We start from the raw sequence: 20,725 nt of genomic DNA on the forward strand, positions 1-20,725 counted from the left end.
TTTGACTTGCAAAGGCACAATTAATTCATTCACTTCTCATTTAAAGAAATCAATAGGTCTATAAATTGGATTCATATGGAGCCAATTTCATTCCATGCTAAACAAAATCAATAAGAAAAGTAAAAATACTCATTCATACACTATGGCAAAAATCACTGCTTCATTTGTTTTAGTTCTCTTTGTTGTTGCAATTTTGAATGGTTATTGTGCTGAGGGTGCAAGAAGAGATAATCAACCAAAGAAAGACGATGATATTTACAAATCTGAAAAAACGTTCGGTTGTTTGTTTTTGTATAAGATGTGTTGGTTCTTTCAAATGAATTGTCCCGAGTACTATAAGTTATGTTTTCCTTCTCCTCCCTCTCCCCCTAATTATCCTTCTCCTCCCTCTCCCCCTAATTATCCTTCTCCCCCTAATTTTCCTTCTCCACCCTCTCCTCCAAATTATCCTTCTCCTCCTAATTATCCTTCTCCCCCTAATTTTCCTTCTCCACCCTCTCCTCCAAATTATCCTTCTCCCCCTAATTTTCCCTCTCCTCCTAATTATCCCTCTCCTCCTAATTATCCTTCTCCCCCTAATTTTCCTTCTTCGCCCTCTCCTCCAAATTATCCTTCTCCCCCTAATTTTCCCTCTCCTCCTAATTATCCCTCTCCTCCTAATTATCCTTCTCCTCCTAGTTATGGTAATCCCCCAGCTGAAAGTGGTGATAATCCAACAGCTCAAATCCTTCCATGATTGAAGATTGTGGCCATGCATGCATAGTTTGTGCACCATTGATATCTACTATATTCATATATGTATTATTTTTTGTGAGTGTGTGAAAGTATCATATATATAAAAATAAATAACTCTTCTAGCTTCTTGAGTATGTCCAGTTAAGGATATAATATTTGAGTTATGTTTGTGCTATGCCAAATTTTGTAATATTGTGCCACATTATTATATAATGAAATAAAATTATTATGTGGGTTACTTTCTTGCTGTCTCGTACATTGGAACTTTATATCATATTCCTTAATTTTCAACAATTAGAGGAAACAAAAAGAGGAGTTAATAAATCAATGCAGTGTGTTCGCATTAAAATTGCCAATATATACTGGAGTTTCAACCATGATTAACATTTGAATCCAACCTTGAAGATATCATTATATTATTTGGACACATTTTGTTGGTAAATTTGTAGAAATTTTGCCTTGGTTTTTGCAAATTGATGGGATAACCATTTGAGAAAATTTATAAGTAGAATAAACATCCTTATGTAATGGGTTGTAGTACCCTTTCCACTCTTTATTTAATTTTGATTATAAGAAAATCATTATAGTTCAACGTCGAGGCAAATCCCGTGAGCTATTCTAAACTCAAGTATTGATTGAAGCATTAACTTTTTTTGAAGAGATTGAAGCATTAACTTAACTACCGTGTTTTGTTTTGATGAATATATAATTAGTATGTTGTTATGTTAACTACGAATTTATAAGAAAAAAGATTATCAAGTTTAGTTTTGATGTGTAAAATATTTTAGATTGTCAATCAATAGAAAACTATGTAATGTATGAATTTTAAAATATTATGATTAAAATCAACATTTTTATTGATATGACAATTCATAATTGTTTTATAACCTCCAATTGCTCTGAAAAATAAGAGGGAGCAATCTCCTCTAAAAAAACAGGAAGGGATTTACACACATTAGCAAACAGAACGAGAATGACTTAAATTTATGTCACTTTCCGTATAAAATGAACCCATGAAAATATTGGTCCATGATGGACGACTCTTTTCCACCCTTGGATTCATCAACCTATTAAATCTTATCATGGTCTATTAACACCCGATCAAACTCATCCAACTATTCACTCTCTTTGATTTATCAAGATTTTAGAAGTCTTATGTTAACTGATTAAATTATAAATAGATTAGATAACATCATATTAAAAAAAAAAACTCAAATATACTTTGAAATTTTATTATAGATGTGATGTTATGAGTGACTATGGATATGGTATTGGTATCTGAATTCAACTCGGTACCACAAAGCAAATGAAAAACTCAAGGTTGTGATGTCCAAGATGGTTTTATCAATTATTAAGTTACATGCTTGATAATATTGGTCTTTAGGTTTTAGATTTTCTCATTGTAAAAAAGGATGGAACTTGCTTAAGTTTTGCAAATGATGTTTCTATAACATGAAGAAACAGTAGCAGGGATTGGGAGCTTGGATCTAGCTACCAATCCCAAGTGTCTACCGCACCTTGCAAAATATTAAAAAACAACAATTCAGAACACTCACCTTCCTCCTCTTCTAGTATCTCCGACATCAAGACTAAGCATCTCCCCCTACTCCCCATCCTAAATTACTTATCTCAACGATTGCTAGACGATTCTCACCCATATAAAAAAGACGGCAAAACCTATCACATAAAGGCCCGCCTTCCAACCAGGGTCTGATAAAAAAAAAAGTTCTAGTCCCATCACCTACCACCCTCACAAATTAGATATTTTATGAATTATGAAAATATAATAGCTTTGTATTTTTGAATTTAAATTTGGAAATGCTAACAAATATTTTTAGGGTACTCTTTAAAAACCTTAAATGAGTATATTCTTATGAAAATTTGTATATTCAATATATTGAAAATTGAAGTATTAGATTTTTTTCTAAAATTCTTATTTTAGAATGTTATAACGGCAAAAGTTATGGTGCATAAGCGCGTGCATAATTGCTTTTCTACACCCAACAAAATTGCTTTCTACACACGATTGAAAAGAATTATTTGGGTCCATTATAAAATCTATTTGTTTGTGAAACAATAAAGCCACGTATTATAATTTTTTTCTTAACAATTTATTTATGCAAAATAGCTTATTCGAAATAGTTTATTTATGCAAAACAACTTATTAGAATGATTTTTTAAAAACCGCTTATTCAAAACAACTTATTTATGCAAAACAGATTATTCCGATTAATTTTAAAAACCAACTTATTCAAAATAGCTTATTTATGCAAAACGACTTATTCGAAACAACTTATTAGGATCACTTTTTTAAAACCGCTTATTCAAAACAACTTATTTATGCAAAACAAATTATTTGTTCAAAACGGCTTATTCAAAAAGCTTATTTATACAAAACAGCCTTATTCCAATTTCATTTTAAAAAACAACTTATTCAAAACAACTTATTTATGCAAAACAACATATTTATGCAAAACAACTTATTCAAAACGGCTTATTTATGCAAAAACGGCTTATTCAAAACAACTTATTTATACAAAATAGCTTATTTGTGCAAAACAACTTATTCAAAACAACTTATTTATACAAAACGGCTTATTTGTGTAAAACAACTTATTCAACACAAATTATTTATACAAAACAACTTATTCCGATTTCATTTTAAAAAACAACTTATTCAAAACAACTTATTTATGCAAAACAACATATTTATGCAAAACATCTTATTCAAAACGGCTTATTTATGCAAAACGGCTTATTCAAAACAACTTATTTATACAAAAGAGTTTATTTGTGCAAAAACAACTTATTCAAAACAACTTATTTATACAAAACGGCTTATTTGTGCAAAATTAAATTTTATTCAAAACAGCTTATTTATACAAAACGGCTTATTCCGATTAATTTTAAAAACCAACTTATTCAAAATAGCTTATTTATGCAAAACGGCTTATTCAAAACAACTTATTAGGATCACTTTTTTAAAACCGCTTATTCAAAACAGCTTATTTATGCAAAACAACTTATTTGTTCAAAACGGCTTATTCAAAACGGCTTATTTATACAAAACAGCTTATTCCGATTTCATTTTAAAAAACAACTTATTCAAAACAACTTATTTATGCAAAACAACTTATTTATGCAAAACAACTTATTCAAAACAGCTTATTTATGCAAAACGACTTATTCGAAACAACTTATTTATACAAAATAGCTTATTTGTGCAAAACAACATTTTCAAAACAACTTATTTATACAAAACAGCTTATTTGTGCAAACCACTTATTCAAAACAGCTTATTTATACAAAACAACTTATTCCGATTTCATTTTAAAAAACAACTTATTCAAAACAACTTATTTATGCAAAACAACATATTTATGCAAAACAACTTATTCAAAACAGCTTATTTATGCAAAACAAATTATTCGAAACAACTTATTTATACAAAAGAGCTTATTTGTGCAAAACGGCTTATTCAAAACAACTTATTTATACAAAACGGCTTATATGTGCAAAACGGCTTATTCAAAACGGCTTATTTATACAAAACAGCTTATTCCGATTTCATTTTAAAAACAACTTATTCAAAACAACTTATTTATGCAAAACAACATATTTATGCAAAACAACTTATTCAAAAGCAGTTTATTTATGCAAAACGGCTTATTCGAAACAACTTATTTATACAAAACGGCGTATTTGTGCAAAACGTACTTATTCAAAACGGCTTATTTATACAAAATCGCTTATTCGAAACAACTTATTTATACAAAATAGCTTATTTGTGCAAAACGGCTTATTCAAAACAACTTATTTATACAAAACGGCTTATTTGTGCAAAACGGCTATTTTGCACAAAATAAGCTATTTTGCACAAAATAAGCTATTTTGCACAAACAACTTATTCGATTCCTAGGTCGCCGATCCCAAACGGAATTGCAGATCATCCCTATTCTTCGAGGTATGTGTGTATTGTAATTCGTGACAAGTTTGCGTGATTGTGAATTTGTAGAGATTTCAATTTTGAATTGCGGAACGCTATGCGTGAAATCGTGTAGATTTATAATTATAAAAATGTGGTTACCGATTGCAAATCTCACAAGGTTGTTGTTAAAGGAGAAAAAGCGGATCCATTGAAGGTTCTTGAAAGAGTTCGGAAGGAAGAGTCATAGACAAGTTGAGCTTCTTTCTCCGATCCCAAACCCACCTTCGTAACAAGAGAAAAAAATTGAAGAGAAAGAGAAACCTAATCCAGAGGAAGAAAAGAAAGCTGAAGAGGCTAATTAATTATTTTTTTTCTTTTTAAATTTATCCGAATCCGTGATGGATCATTTTTATCATTTTTATTTTATTATATGGTGCAGCCTAAGGTTATGATAGTGATTCGAAAGTTCACATGTATTGTGAAGCTTGTTTACAAGAAATCAAGAGACGCATTGAGAAAATCAAAGGTATGTTACCGTGTTCTGTTTTGATTGAAATTCATATTTTCTTCACTTTTATTTCATTCACTTGTTTTGGTTCAATTCTCGGGTCCCATCCTTTCGGGAATTTGTCAACTGTTACTACCGATGATTTTGTGTTTGAATTCGAATCTTGCTATGATTTTCAATTTTGGTTACATATAGATGATGGGTTTGATTGGTTTGGTGATGAAGTTTCTTGGAGATTTTCGTGTTCCTTTGCATTCTTGATTTTTGGAAGAAAAAGGACGACGTTGATTGTGAAAGGACGACGTTGAAGAGGAGGAGAATTGGGAGTAATGAGTTGGAGGGATTAGGGATTGATTTGAATTTGGGAAAATTGATGATGGACTTGGTTTGAGAAATTGTCGAAATCAAATTGGGAATTTTTCTCGAGAATTGTGATTCGTTGCTAAGAATTCAAAGTTGGTGCCCGAATACGATGGTTTTGAAAATGTTCTCGTTATGGTTAGAAAATTCCATATGTTTTTTATTTTTGATTGTGATATGCACCATGTTGGATCAAAGAAAACCATTAAGTACATCTAATGGTTTTGGAGTACAACTCACATAAACCATTTCCACGGCAGAAATGGTTTTGGAGTACAACTCACGTAAACCATACCCATAGCAAAACCATTAAACAATTAGTTTGGTTTCGTGTAGAACACTATCAAAACCATTAAACCACACTTATGGTTTCGGTAATAGTTTTTATTTAAAATCATTTGTCAATAATAATTTTCACTATTCTTTAATTGTATTTAGCATTTGACAATTATTTTTCTTTCACATACAAGTCTATTAAAACCATTAAAGCGCGATTATATTTAGACAAAGTCGAAATTCGTTTTACAACGTAAGAAATAAAAGAGAGATGACGAGGCTTTACAAAAAAGTGGTTACTTATTGATTAATTCACATTAGGTTATAAGCGTGTACTATTAAGTGGTTACTTAATAATGATTTAAATGTTTATCACAATTTTTTTATTACAAAACCATTTTCACCGGAATTGGGAAATGATTCGATGTGAAATCTGTTGGTATAAGTTTGGAATTCGGATTGGATGAATTATTGTGAATGTTGTGATGAATTGTGTTGTTTATGATCAATCTGGTTCGGATTTGGTGTTAGCATTACTCACGGAAACCATTTTCACTCGCAAAATGGTTTTGGAGTACAACTCACGTAAACCATTTTCACCGCAAAATGGTTTTGGAGTACAACTCACGGAAACCATTTCCACGGCAAAATGGTTTTGAAACCAACTCACAGTAAACCATAGCCATAGCAAAACCATTAGACAATTATTTTGGTTTCTCATAGAAGACTATCAAAACCATTAAACCATAATTATGGTTTCGGTAATAATTTCGGTGTATAACATCTTAATCATTATTCAAAACCATCTAACAATAATAATTTCATTAAAAATAATTACACATTTATCTTGGTTTCACATACATGATTATCAAAACCATTAAACCATAATTATGGTTTCGGTAATAATTGCAAAGGTATAACATGTTAAACAACGTTCCGGTAAAGAAACTCATAATCCATACTCATTTCTCTCTCTAACTCATAAAAGCTTATTCAAAACAGCTTATTTTGTGCAAAATAGCTGTTTCGCACAAATAATTTGTTTTGTATAAATAAGTTGTTTTGAATAAGTCGTTTTGCACAAATAAGCTATTTTATATAAATAAGTTGTTTCGAATAAGCCGTTTTGTATAAATAAGCCGTTTTGAATAAGTTGTTTTGCACAAATAAGCTGTTTTGTATAAATAAGTTGTTTGGAATAAGTTGTTTTGCACAAATAAGCTATTTTGTATAAATAAGTTGTTTCGAATAAGCTGTTTTGCATAAATAAGCTGTTTTGAATAAGTTGTTTTGCATAAATATGTTGTTTTGCATATATAAGTTGTTTTGAATAAGTTGTTTTTTAAAATAAAATCGGAATAAGCTGTTTTGTATAAATAAGTTGTTTTGCACAAATAAGTTGTTTTGTATAAATAAGTTGTTTTGAATAAGCTACATTTTGCACAAATAAGCTATTTTGTATAAATAAGTTGTTTCGAATAAGCTGTTTTGAATAAATAAGATGTTTTGAATAAGTTGTTTTTGCATAAATATGTTGTTTTGCATAAATAAGTTGTTTTGAATAAGTTGTTTTATAAAATGAAATCGAATAAGATGTTTTGTATAAATAATTTGTTTTGAATAAAATTTGTTTTGCACAAATAAGCCGTTTTGTATAAATAAGTTGTTTTGAATAAGCCGTTTTGCACAAATAAGCTATTTTGTATAAATAAATTGTTTCGAATAAGCCGTTTTGCATAAATAAGCCGTTTTGAATAAGTTGTTTTGCATAAATATGTTGTTTTGCATATATAAGTTGTTTTGAATAAGTTGTTTTTAAAATGAAATCGAGAATAAAATTTGTTTTGTATAAATAAAATTTGTTTTGAATAAGTTGTTTTGCACAAATAAGCCGTTTTGTATAAATAAGTTGTTTTGAATAATTTGTTTTGCACAAATAATCAATTTTGTATAAATAAGTTGTTTTGAATAAGCCGTTTTGCATAAATAAGCCGTTTTGAATAAGTTGTTTTGCATAAATATGTTGTTTTGCATAAATAAGTTATTTTGAATAAGTTGTTTTTTAAAATGAAATCGGAATAAGTTGTTTTGTATAAATAAGCCGTTTTGAATAAGCTGTTTTGCACAAATAAGTTGTTTTGTATAAATAAGTTGTTTTGAATAAGTTTGTTTTGCACAAATAAGCTATTTTGTATAAATAAGTTGTTTCGAATAAGCCGTTTTGCATAAATAAGCCGTTTTGAATAAGTTGTTTTGCATAAATATGTTGTTTTGTATAAGTTGTTTTTTAAAATGAAATCGGAATAAGTCGTTTTGTATAAACAATTTGTTTTGCACAAATAAGTTGTTTTGCATAAATAAGTTGTTTTGAATAAGCAGTTTTAAAAAAAGTGATCCTAATAAGTTGTTTCGAATAAGCCGTTTTGCATAAATAAGCTGTTTTGAATAAGTTGCTTTTTAAAATGAGATTGGAATAAGCCGTTTTGCATAAATAAGTTGTTTTGAATAAGCGGTTTTTAAAAAATCATTCTAATAAGTTGTTTTGCATAAATAAACTATTTCGAATAAACTATTTTGCATAAATAAATTGTTAAGAAAAAAATTATAATATGGGGCTTTAATTTAGTGGGCTTGGAGCTTTTTTAAGTGGGATTTGAAATTTGGGGCTCTATTGACACCTCTACTTATTAGAATTAAGATTTCACTTAGGGTGTAGAAAGCAATTATGTTGGATGTAGAAAGCGATTATGCACGGTGCGCCAAGGATCTCCTTATGCACCATAAATCTTATTCATTTGTTTTATCTCTTTTGTAAAGGGGTTCGGTTAATAAAAAGTGAATAAATAAATCGAATTTTATATTCTTAATTCTTCTGAATCTTTGCACAATCGTTCCAATATTGGAAAGTACAAAGTCAAAATCGGCCAATAACCAAATTCCTAGTGAAAATAAAAAAAATCTTATTATTTTAAGTAATATTAATTATAAGTAATATAAATAACTATGTTAGTCATTTATATATATATTAAGAAAAATCACTATTAATAAATAATAATGAAATTAAATAATAATAAATAAAATCAAAATTTTGATATATAGAGTGAGAGTGGGGATAAATCATTACACCAAAACGAAGAACATTTGTTTATTTTGATATAACTTATAAAAACAATATAAATTAGTTTCTTTTTGAACTAATTGATTCTTTTACATTACAATAAAAAGAAAAAAGAGATCCATAGATATAGATCTATTATTATCTATGAAATATTTGGAAAAGGTTTATAATATTCAATGGTTTTACTTTAGATAGAAAAAAAGAAAGAGGGAATTAAGATAAATAAGACATACGGCTAATTACGTAATAATTCGTTTTCATTTACGTAACAAATGTCTTTCACATCGAACTATAGTAATAAAAACTATCCTAATTGTATGGCAGTTCCAAAAAGCGCACTTCTATATCAAAAAAAAATATTCGTAAAAATTTTTGGAAAAAAAAGGGATATTGGACAGCATTGAAAGCCTTTTCATTAGCTCAATCCATTTTTACAGGTAAATCAAAAAGTTTTTTTTGTAACAAATAAAAATGTTGGATTGGAATAATATAAATTAGCTCGATTCAAAGAGTATTCTTTAATACTCATTTTATACTAATACTAGTATAGAATATGGAACATATATTTAGAATATATTATATATATATATAATAATATATTCTAAATATATAGAATCTAATTTTTTCATATTTTTGATATTCGAATAAATACAAATTTTAAATTTACTTCTTATTCTCAATTTATACTAAATGTTTAGGAAAGAAATGTACTAAATAAATAGTGCACTTTAAGTGATTCTTTCAATCTCGACGATTGACTAAAGAGTTGGTTATTATGATTTCGAGTAAGCCGCTATGGTGAAATTGGTAGACACGCTGCTCTTAGGAAGCAGTGCTAGAGCATCTCGGTTCGAGTCCGAGTAGCGGCATGGCATCCTATGCTATATTTTTAAAATTTGAAAAGAAGAAGTCCTATAATGAATTCAATTCCCTATTTCTATTCCTAGTATTCATACCTTTTTTATTTTCATTATAGATATTTATTTTCATTATAGATATGATATTTTCAACTTTAGAGCATATATTAACTCATATATCGTTTTCCGTCATATCAATTGTTATTTCAATTCATTTGATAACCTTATTAGTCAATGAAATCGTAGGATTATATGATTTGTCCAAAAAAGCCATGATAATAACTTTTTCTCGTGTAACGGGATTGTTAATTACTCGTTGGTTTTTTTCGGGCCATTTACCATTTAGTGATTTATATGAATCACTAATCTTTCTTTCATGGGGTTTTTCCATTTTTCATATGGTTCCGTGTTTTAAAAAGGAAAAAAACCTTTTAAGTACAATAATCGCACCAAGTGTTATTTTTACCCAAGGCTTTGCGACTTCGGGTCTTTTAACCAAAATGCATCAATCTGTAATATTAGTACCCGCTCTACAATCCCATTGACTAATGATGCACGTAAGTATGATGATATTGGGCTATGCAGCTCTTTTATGTGGATCATTATTATCAGTAGCTATTTTAGTCATTACGTTTCAAGAAGCCATAACTACAAAATACACCAAGAAGGCTCATTACACTTTATTATTCCACTCAAAATTTATGGTGCTTTAATCACGCACTAGTTCACACAACTACATTACCATATTTAGGAAGAAAATTAGAATTCAATCTTAAGAATACAACAATGTTAGATGGAGAGATTTGCCACTAATTATAGCCATACTTTATCTGAACCTTATTCGAGACAATAATATCAACATTTAAGCGGAGAGGATACTCAATTTACACAAAATAATAATAATAAAAAAAAAGATGTAGTAAATATTAAGACTATGGAATTCCCACACGATTTCAATTTAAGAAAATAAATTTCGTCACGCAAAGTCAAATTTCGTTAATAAATTGGAGTGATTTTGGAGCTGCCAATTCATTCTAGAGAAAATTAAACAAGACAATTAGTACTGCAAAAGAGTATAATCTAATAGATATGGCAAAAATCATGAGTGCTTCATTTGTTCTAGTTCTCGTTGTTGTAACATTAGTTATGATGAATATTTATGATGTAGCTGAGGGTAAAGCTGGAAGAGGAAATAATCTTAACCAACTCGAGAAAGATGAATATGAACCGCCGGTTATAAACGATTGTGGTCTTTTGCATGATTTGTGTCTCGTTGATCCTAGATATTGTCCTCGTTACTATAAGTTTTGTACACCACCTTCTTTCAAAAAAAAAAAAAAAAAGTTTTGTACACCACCTCAAAGCCTTCCATGATCAGAGATCAATTGTGTCCAATCATGGTAATCTGTGAATAGAGAAAGACTTGCTTGAGCACATGTTTTTGGGCACATGCCTTAGGCACACACAAACAAAATACATTTTATTTAACTATTTAAAAGAATAAATATTATTTAATTATTTTCTCTCTCTACTTTTTCTCAATTATGCTTATGTGTCTAAATTTAGTGTCTAAACACTTGTGCTCAAGTAAGTATTTTCGTGAGTAATATTCATGGAAAAAGTCTATCATAGTCACAAACATAAATGAATAGTGTTTGGACACACATACATTAAAAGATTTTTTCTAATAATAAAAAAGAAATTGATAATAAAATGATTTAGTCTTTTGAGAAAGAGGTTTTTGATGTGTGTGACCAAATACTATTCATTTGTATTTGTGTCCATACAAGAATACCTCAATATTCATGATAGCTAAATAAACCTTCATAGGCTTTTTACTTGTGCCTAGCTAGATAGCTAGCTAGTAGCTTCTTGAAGGATATATATTTGGGATATGTTGGATTTGTATTACTATATTTTTTTTTCTCGAAGCAAATTAAGTCCTTAATTTTTAGTCCTAATTTTCTCCTTAATTAGAGAAAAATAAGAAGAAAAAACAGTAAATTAATAAATCAAAGTAGTGTACACATAAAAATTCCTAACATGTTTATTCATTGTGATGACTCCCAATTAGTATAATTATTCAATGCAATTAGTATAATTATTCACTGTGTTTAGAAGACTTTTGGATCATCTCAAATTACCCTATAACCAGACAACTTTCTAGTTGTGTTGTGAATTTACATGAGTTATCATGTAATTATCTTGAAGTGGATCCACTATAAAAGTTAAGTCATGAGAAATGAGACAGGACGAAGAAAATTGATGATTTATGATTAAGGTACCCATGCCTCGTGCAACCAAGCTTGCACCTCACACATGATTGAGTTGTTGGCAAGCAATTTGTGTTATGGTAGATGCCCCTTGCACAATATATCTTGCGCCTTGCGCATGGCATACTGCCATCGTGGCAATATTAAAAGCTCATGCAGTCATGCGCGAGGTGCGTGAATGAATGATGCACCTAACACATGGCATTTTAATTTTAGATATTCATAAATAGAAGTGTGAAGTTCATTGTTTGGGGTTTAAAATTTTGCACTAGAACTTAATATAATGTATTTAAAGAGTTGAATTTGGGGAATTCTCCTTGGAAACAAGATTGAAGACTTGTATTCATAATCATTTTATGTATAATTTCTCCAATACACTATTGCAATATTTGTTCTAGCTATGTCTAGATAATTTTCTTTGGATCAGATATGTAGATGAACCACTTTTACATCTACTTGAACTATATAACTGTTCAAGTACCATTTTATGCGCAATTGCCAATCTAGATTTATTCAGTTATCTTTTAAAACTCAATCTAAAACAATTGTTCAACAAATAATGACTTTAGACATATTGAATTATTTTATTGTGACACAAATAATAACATTCAATAAAACTTTCAATAGACACAAACTCGCCTAAAACACCAGGATGTTGTGATTAGATGAAAGAGATTTTGAGTCAAGACATTGGTCTTAACCTACTTTGCTAATTCGCCTTAATTCTAAAAAAAATTATAGGAATTGGATAATGATTACCAATTAGTGATAAAAGAGGGGATTCAAATGACTTAATCACCTTTTAATTTTTATTTTAACCAAATCATTTTTTTGTTAATCCAAGTTATATGCTAAACACACCCCCACCAATTTGCATCCCCGGTACTTTATAGTTGTTACGTCAAAAATTAAGAACAAACTCGGTGAATACAAACATATTTTTATTAGTCCTCGTGAGTTTAGCTAGTTGGTATGAACAATGCATAAAATATGCAAGGTCCGGGGTTCGAACCCCGCCACCACCAAAAACATATTTTTATTACTTGAACGATAATTTGGCAACCTGCTAAATATCTATCATTTGAAGAACATCCTCATTTGAAATAAAAAATGAAGAAAGAAAATCTCAAATTGAAATTACATTATTCACACACGCATACTGTAACAAATTAATCAACCAAGTAAGAAGTAAGAAATAATGTTTTCCTTGGACCTTTGGCCGTCTTTTGTACAAAAAATAAAAATAAATAATGTTTTCCTAAATAATGTAACATTATTTATTACTCTTTTTTAAACTAAAAAAGGAGTCATACACGTATTATTTTAACTAAAAAGAGTAATAAATAGTGTTATACACATATTAGAACAGATATATCATATATATTTATTGAATCAACAACCACTAGCCCATTTCTCGTATATTTTTATTTTTTTGGACTGGAGACTTGTCCATATGAGAAGTGTGAAGATAAATGCATAATCAATTAATTAATGAATGGTCCAAAGGTCATCACCTCAAATTTCCATTTGTTAACCAGTTTAACTACATCATTTGACTTAATTAATTTTATTTATTCCTTCTATAACAATAACAATATTCCGGTCAACCTTAATATTTAAACCTGGCTCCCACACAGTTTTCAGCTTTACCCTAATTTTGTGATATTATTTTTTCCCACGCAAAACCATAATTAATTCATTCACTTCTCATTTAAAGAAATCAACAGTTCCATAAATTGGAGTTCTATGGAGCCACTTTTATTCCATGCAAAACAATATCACTAAGAAAATAAAAATTACTCATTCACATATACTATGGCAAAAACCATTGCTTCATTTGTTTTAGTTCTCGTTGTTGTTGCAATTTTGAATGGGTATAGTGCTGAGGGTACTGGAAGAGGTAATGAACCTAAAGATGATCGTATTTACAAATCTCAAAAGTTTGTTGGTTGTTACTTTTGGGGTCAGATGTGTTACTTGTTTCGTCTCTATTGTGATGAATACAATAAGTATTGTACTTCTCAGCCTCCTTCTTCTCCTGGTAGTGGTGGTTCGCCTAATCTTCCCAACCCTCCTCCTTCTATTCCCAACCCCCTTCTTCTCCTAATCTTCCCAACCCTCCTCCTTCTATTCCCAATCCTCCTTCTCCTCCCAATAATATTGATCTCCAATATACCCCAGCTGAAAGTGGTAAACCCTAATAAAGCTCAAAGCCTTCCGTGATAAGAGATTTTGGGCCATGCATGGTTTGTGACTTTGTGTGTTAGTATTGATATTTATATTTCTATTTGCATCTATAGAAATATATAGCTATATGTATCAGTTTGTGAGAGTGTGTGAAGAAAGTATTATGAGCTATAAAAATTTATATATAGCTAAATAAATCTTGATAGGCCTATACTTGTTGTGCCTTAGTAATAGATAGCTATAGCTTTCTTGGGTACATGGTGTGTGGCATGTATATGGTTATACCTATATATGAAGATTGAAATAAAATTCACGGTGTGTATTAATTTCTTGTTTCTTTGGAGCATCACGATACAATGTATACATACATATCAACTTTATTTATTTTTTCTTTAAAGCATGTTCCTAAATTTTAGTCCCTCTTTTATTTACTAATTAGAGAAAAGAAAAATACTAGCTAAAAATCAAAGCAGTAAGTTGACGTAAAACTTGCCAACATAATTGGAGTTTCAACCATCATTGATATTTGTGTAAAAAATAAGAAAAGCCTGATATTGAATCCAAATTTATATTATTTGGACTTGGTTTGTTGGTAAGGTAAATATAATTTCTGGTTTAGTTTTTTACAAATTTGGTGGAATACTTTTTTGGCGTGTTTGAGAATTGGTTAAGACTATCCTTATATGACGGGTTGGAGTACCTTGTACTACTTTTATTTCATTTTTCATAAAAGAAAAATATCATTATATTATTTTTATGAAAAATATTGATAGACTTCAAGCCATTATATTATTTTCATCTCTTGAGCTATTCTAACCATTTATAATTTTTATTTTTTTTTATAACTCATGGATCGAAATATTAAATAGTGAATTTTGTTTAGATCAATATGATTAGTGTCAATCATAGGCCGATATTTTTCATAGGCCGATATCTGGGCAGGTCCAATAATTCACTATTTAATATTTCGATCCAATAATTTTGTTTAGTGAATTGTGTTAACTAAGAATTTGTGGCAACACAATTCAAAAAAAGAAATGAAACAACATTTATTTAGTTTATTTTTATCAATGTAAGACTTTTTACAGTGTCAATCAATAAAAAATATCTCATGCGATGGTTCACATCTACGTACATTATAATTCAACCACCACAACAAACCACTATGTCCATTTATTCCTTCTATCTAATTAATTAATAGGGAAATGTTAACAAGACCCTTAATTAATAAACTAATCAACCTTGAACTACTAATATTCTCCTTGATCATATATTATATATGACAAAAATCATCAGTGATTCATTTGTTCTGGTTCTTCTTTTATTTATTTTTGAGAGAATTTGTTCTGGTTCTTCTTGTTATTGTGACAATTATGAATAACTGTAATTGTATATTAATATATTATGATTGTCGTTATCATGATCCTCCAAAACGGTGTCCTTTGTACGATAAGTATTGTGAACCTCCCCTTGACCCCATCCACCAGCTCAAAGCTTTCCGATGAAGCATGCATGGTTTGTGTTAATATTGATATATGTAAATAAGTATTATGTTTGTGTTAATATTGATATCTGTAAATAAGTATTATGGTATCAAAATTATTATATAACTAAATAAAATCTTGATCATAGGCCGATATCTGGGCAGGTCCAATAGTTTTTATTTGTAGGTGAAACCTATTTTTTTTTAAAAAAAATATATAGATATTTTTTTTGAAGAAGCTAAATATATAGATATTATGTAACAAAATTCATGTTTTTTGTTGGCATACTCGTACCTTAATTTTTTTTAAAAAAATTTGTCGTATTAATCTCGTACCACACATATGCAACATAAAATAAAAGCTTACATCTCTCTATTAGGGGGGAATCATTTAGTTGATCATGTAAAAGCAATGGACTAAACCCTCATTTTTATCTTTGAAAGTGTCACTCGCTGTCAGCCACATTCCTAGATCAACGAAAATTATAAAAAAAAAAAAAAAACTCCACTATTGGTAACTCGGTTAGTCATTTTAGTTCAAAACATTAATGAGTGTTAAAGGTGATGATGTGTCCTTAATTTTTTCCCCACATCATATGCCAATGTGTGTGACTTCCATGTTGGCCAGATACCAAAATGAAAACAGTATCCCTTTCATTTCATTTTAAGCTTTTGAGAAAGTGCAACTGAATTAATAATATTTAAAAAAGATTATTGTATAATTAATTAATAGATTAATATTTGTTAATCGTTGAAACGAAAAAAGTGAGAAAGAGTGTGCTATTTGATAAATCCTTTTAAACAAAAAGTAGAGTTACCTTACAGACACTTTCAAAGATGAAAATGAAGATATAGTAAAACAATCCACAATCCTCCACTATTATAATTTCAATTTTAAAAATCATTCTGCATACAAAAACAAGAAGTCAAGCTTTTGTTATTATGTGGATCAAAATTGTTGGTAGCATATGTTTTGACCAGGTGAGAGACAAAATGTTGAGAATCCTTTCGGTTCCATTATTTTGCGTACCTCACAATTCTAAATCATAATAATTTTGCAACATAATATGAGTTTCTATTTTTATTTTGTATGAATTGAGAGCGAAGATCTAACTTGAAGATGGTTTGAGTTTTTGGGGTGAAAATGAAGATAAAGAATGTAGAAAAATTTTGAATTTTTATTTTTTGAATTCTGAGTATGAATATGAAAATTTCTGGACAAGATGAGTAATATTGGAGAAAATGAAGGAATTGGAGGTGTTGGAGAAGAAAAAGATATAAGATAATTGTGAGCATTTTTGTCCCTCGCCTACGTGAGCATCCAAGTAAGCATTTGACATGGCAACAAAAAGGACACATCATCAAAGTTAACACCAAGTTAACATTTTGGATTAAAACGGCAAATGGAATTTATATTGGGATAGATTGTAATAATTTTTGTTGATCCAAGGATGTGTCGGACAATAAATGTCACTTTCAAGAACAAAAATATATTAGAAGGACATCCCCTACAAATATTTTTTAGGAAATGTTAATTGTTAACTAATATTCTAGAGGTACTTGTTAAAAAATTATAAAAAGAAATATTATCTTGAAAATTGTTTATTTTATTTGTAAAAATGTTCTTTTAATGCAAAACTTAACTTTTCTTTATACTTTTAGTTTTTAATCGTGTCTCGAAAACACCGATTAACATAACCCATATTTTTTAACCACGAATAAGGGTGCTACGATAAACTTTTTCATTCATTTTCTTAGACATTGATAGTGTTAACTTTTTGTATACTTGAAATAAATAAATAGATAATTGTATTTAGTAATTTGAAACAAAACTTATATTTAGAGAATTGTTTTTTCAAGGAAGATATATGTTTAAGAACGAGAGAATTGTTTTTTCAAGGAAGATATATGTTTAAGAACGAAGATGATACTTAATACTAACTACCGTCGTGCTTTAACATATTCAACATTTTTTTTAATAAATAAATATTCAACATTTCTTCTTTTGATCCAAAAAAAAAAATCAACATTTCTTGTAAAAAAATAATAATAATATTCAACATTTAATCTTTTTTCCTAATATATTTGTTTCTTCCTCAAAACTTTTGAGGTTAAAATAGCAAAGCTAAGGGCTCAGATAAGCCTCAATTATGTTATAAATTAACTACCAAATACAAACTAAAAGGCTCATTAAATTTTTTATGTAAATTTCATTACAATTGGTTATTCCACTCAAAATTTTAGCTGCACTTTTATGTGCTAGTTCACATTACAACATGACCATATTCAGGAAGCAAATTAGAATACAATCAATTACCACTAAGCTTTTTAGCTTCATATATGTCCACCACCAACCACAAATCCTATCCCATTTCTATTATAATACTATTTATTCCTTCTTTTTAATTAATATAATCTAGTCATCACCTTAAACCACAACATAAAAGGAAAATCGAAGTGGTTGAAGTGCAACGTGGATGCTTGCGTTCCATGAACGTAACCATATTACAACTTTTGCTTGTTGTGTTAGAGACTCTCGTGGACAATTTATTCGGGCTCAAACGAAATGGCGGCGTGCAAGTATAGCAAGTTTTGGAGGGGAGGCGGTAGCCTTACTCGAGGCTCTTCATTTTACGGATGCAAACAGATGGGACCGGGTTGTCTTCGAGTTCGATTCATCTACTCTAGTGCAAGCTCTATCGTCTCCGAGCCACGGTGATTCGGAATTCTATGCTATTGTTTCTAGTATTATTTACCAGTTATCTTTACATTCCAACTTCGAGGTGAAGTTTGTTAGGAGACAAGCGAACATGGTTGCTCATACTTTAGCTAGGGTGGCTGTTCTTGGGCTAGTCACCGTATTTTTTATTCTTATCCTTCTTGTATTGAACATTGGTTGATTAATGATAATAGTTAACTTTGTTTCGGTCAAAAAACAGGAAAATCAGAAGTGATATTAACTAACACTATGGTTCACACACAATCTTCAAATTTGTGAGAATAATTTTCTCCACTCAAAGGCAAATTTAATTCATTCACTTGTCATTTAAGGAAAATATTAGTTCTATAAATTGGAGTGATTTTAGAGCCAATTCATTCCATGCAATCAGAGAAAAAATAAAAACAAGCTAGTGTAAAAAGAGTACTAATATTCTCATTGATCATATATTATGGCAAAAATCATCAATGTTTCATTTGTTCTAGTTCTCCTTGTTGGTGTGACAATTATGAATGGTTACAATGTTCAAGGTGGAGGAAGAGGTAGTTACCAAATGGAGAAAGAGGATTCTATTTACAATTCTCAAAAGACAATTATTCCGATTATAGATTGTGCGATTTTGTTTAAATTGTGTTTTTTTGTTAGCCCTACCTTTTGTGATCAGTACTATAAGATGTGCACACCTCCAACCCCCACCCACCCCACCCCAGCTCAAAGTCTTCCATGATGATAAGAGATTAATGTGGCCATGCATGGTTTGTGTGTTATATTATATCTGTATATCTATACGTATCATTTTGTGTGAGTGTGAGAGCATTATATTATATAAATATTATTATATAGATATTATATAGTTAATAAATAACCTTTATCGTCCTTGGCTGGTTGGGTCTTAGCTAGGTAGCTAGCTTAAGGCCAACCAGTCAAGGATATATATTTTATATATTATTCTATAGTCTATAAAGTTTGTAATATTGTGGCATATTGTTGGTTATATGAAATAAAATTATCATGTGTGTTAATTTCTTGTGTTTATGGAGCATCACAATAGATGACAACTCTGTTTATTTTTTCTTGAAGCATATTAATCATTTTATCCCTACTTTACTCCTCCAATTTGCAGTCAACAAAATATATATATATATATATATATATATATATATATATATATATATATATATATATATATATATATAGATGACTATTGAAGTGTGGTGTTATTGGTTTTTATTTTTTGTACACAAAGGGGACTAACCCCGTAGTGTTATTGGTTTTTGATCAAGGTAAAATATCAGAGCACACTAATACAAGTTCAACTATTCTGGGTGCTAGTGATAATTGAAAGCATTTTCAGTAGCCTTCCCAAAGTGTGAACTAGCTAGGTTGATATGAATGATATTAACTAAGCACATACGTAAATGTAACATAATGCTCAATTTGTCAAACTCACACAGTCGATTTAAATATGTACCAAGAGGAATGTCAAATTATGTTGGCCGATTGATTATGCCACTGCACCATTGGACACATGTTAAATTGGTTTTTGAAGATTTTAGGGACCTTTCGTCTGTACTCAAAGGTCTCTCGATTTATCGGACCGTAAATGTCGATTCCATAAAACCTATCAAGAGATACAATCCGATCGATTTTTCCCATCGGAGTCTATCTCCCGATCGAGTTTTTTCAAGGGTTAAGCAATCCAAATGACCCATAGAGCAACTGTCCTCACTCTTTAACACACATTTTTCAAAGGTAATACCTCTTGATTAAGGGGTTTAGAAGGTTCAGGGTATATTTGAAACTTCTACTCATTTTTTTTTAATATATTATGTTTATAAAAAAATAGTTGTGTTAGAGAGCTTAAAAGTACTAACACTCCTCTTGTAAACTGTTGCTACATCATCTGCTAAGAGTTCAACCACCTCCTCTAACCCAATCTCGTTAAAGTCATTAATTCAATAACATTCTCAACTACAATGGCCTTCTTTAATAATCAATTGGTCAACTTTCATATTAAACATCATGGCTCCCACAGAGTTGTAATTTCTACCTTAATTTTGTCAAAATATTTTATCTTACGCAAAGGCACAATTAGTTCATTCACTTCACATTTTAAGAAAGTTAACAGTTCTATAAATTGAAGTGATGTATGGAGCCAACTTTATACCATACAGAGATATTTTAATGTTGTGGTTTGATCAATTTGTATTATGGTGCCATGTTAATATGGTTGGTTATATGCAATATTGAAATAAACAAAGTTTTCAAACTTTTCATTGAA

This window comes from Medicago sativa, chromosome 8, assembly GCF_051527215.1.
Source record: "Medicago sativa cultivar Bolivia chromosome 8, Bolivia_mono, whole genome shotgun sequence".
NCBI lineage: Eukaryota > Viridiplantae > Streptophyta > Magnoliopsida > Fabales > Fabaceae > Medicago > Medicago sativa.